Below are 2,442 nucleotides of genomic sequence, written 5' to 3' on the forward strand. Positions count from 1 at the left end.
ACACATGCTTCTCTCCCCTGTATCAGAGCTCCAGGGGCCAGGCTCATGGCCCAGCTTCTCCCCCTGTGATATTAAAGGGCCACACAGCACCTCCACAGGACCTCCACAGCCACACACACATGCCTCTCTGGCCCTGTGTCAGAGCTCCAGCACCCAGGCATATCACCCAGCCACTGGCCCTGTGATATTAAAGGCCCACACAGCACCTCCACAGCCACACATCCATGCCTCTCTCCCCTGTATCAGAGCTCCAGGAGCCAGGCTAATGGCCCAGCTTCTCCCCCTGTGATATTAAAGGCCCACACAGCACCTCCACAGCCACACATCCATGCCTCTCTCCCCTGTATCAGAGCTCCAGGAGCCAGGCTAATGGCCCAGCTTCTCCCCCTGTGATATTAAAGGCCCACACAGCACCTCCACAGGACCTCCACAGCCACACACACATGCTTCTCTCCCCTGTATCAGAGCTCCAGGGGCCAGGCTCATGGCCCAGCTTCTCCCCCTGTGATATTAAAGGCACACACAGCACCTCCACAGGACCTCCACAGCCACACACACATGCCTCTCTCCCCTGTATCAGAGCTCCAGGGGCCAGGCTCATGGCCCAGCTTCTCCCCCTGTGATATTAAAGGCCCACACAGCACCTCCACAGGACCTCCACAGCCACACATCCATGCCTCTATCCCCCTGTGTCAGAGCTCCAGCACCCAGGCATATCACCCAGCCACTGGCCCTGTGACATTAAAGGGCCACACATCACCCCCATAGGACCTCCACAGCCACACACACATGCCTCTCTCCCCTGTATCAGAGCTCCAGCACCCAGGCTCATGGCCCAGCTTCTCCCCCTGTGATATTAAAGGGCCACACATCACCCCCATAGGACCTCCACAGCCACACACACATGCCTCTCTCCCCTGTATCAGAGCTCCAGCACCCAGGCTCATGGCCCAGCTTCTCCCCCTGTGATATTAAAGGGCCACACATCACCCCCATAGGACCTCCACAGCCACACACACATGCCTCTCTCCCCTGTATCAGAGCTCCAGGAGCCAGGCTCATGGCCCAGCTTCTCCCCCTGTGATATTAAAGGCCCACACAGCACCTCCACAGCCACACACACATGCCTCTCTCCCCTGTATCAGAGCTCCAGGAGCCAGGCTCATGGCCCAGCTTCTCCCCCTGTGATATTAAAGGCCCACACAGCACCTCCACAGGACCTCCACAGCCACACACACATGCTTCTCTCCCCTGTATCAGAGCTCCAGGGGCCAGGCTCATGGCCCAGCTTCTCCCCCTGTGATATTAAAGGCCCACACAGCACCTCCACAGGACCTCCACAGCCACACACACATGCCTCTCTGGCCCTGTGTCAGAGCTCCAGCACCCAGGCATATCACCCAGCCACTGGCCCTGTGATATTAAAGGCCCACACAGCACCTCCACAGCCACACATCCATGCCTCTCTCCCCTGTATCAGAGCTCCAGGAGCCAGGCTAATGGCCCAGCTTCTCCCCCTGTGATATTAAAGGCCCACACAGCACCTCCACAGCCACACATCCATGCCTCTCTCCCCTGTATCAGAGCTCCAGGAGCCAGGCTAATGGCCCAGCTTCTCCCCCTGTGATATTAAAGGCCCACACAGCACCTCCACAGGACCTCCACAGCCACACACACATGCTTCTCTCCCCTGTATCAGAGCTCCAGGGGCCAGGCTCATGGCCCAGCTTCTCCCCCTGTGATATTAAAGGCACACACAGCACCTCCACAGGACCTCCACAGCCACACACACATGCCTCTCTCCCCTGTATCAGAGCTCCAGGGGCCAGGCTCATGGCCCAGCTTCTCCCCCTGTGATATTAAAGGCCCACACAGCACCTCCACAGGACCTCCACAGCCACACATCCATGCCTCTATCCCCCTGTGTCAGAGCTCCAGCACCCAGGCATATCACCCAGCCACTGGCCCTGTGACATTAAAGGGCCACACATCACCCCCATAGGACCTCCACAGCCACACACACATGCCTCTCTCCCCTGTATCAGAGCTCCAGCACCCAGGCTCATGGCCCAGCTTCTCCCCCTGTGATATTAAAGGGCCACACATCACCCCCATAGGACCTCCACAGCCACACACACATGCCTCTCTCCCCTGTATCAGAGCTCCAGCACCCAGGCTCATGGCCCAGCTTCTCCCCCTGTGATATTAAAGGGCCACACATCACCCCCATAGGACCTCCACAGCCACACACACATGCCTCTCTCCCCTGTATCAGAGCTCCAGGAGCCAGGCTCATGGCCCAGCTTCTCCCCCTGTGATATTAAAGGCCCACACAGCACCTCCACAGCCACACATCCATGCCTCTCTCCCCTGTATCAGAGCTCCAGGAGCCAGGCTAATGGCCCAGCTTCTCCCCCTGTGATATTAAAGGCCCACACAGCA

Source organism: Trachinotus anak, unplaced genomic scaffold (assembly GCF_046630095.1).
Source record: "Trachinotus anak isolate AG129_WGS33_773 ecotype Australia unplaced genomic scaffold, CSIRO_AGI_Tana_v1 ptg000064l, whole genome shotgun sequence".
In the NCBI taxonomy this organism is placed as follows: domain Eukaryota; kingdom Metazoa; phylum Chordata; class Actinopteri; order Carangiformes; family Carangidae; genus Trachinotus; species Trachinotus anak.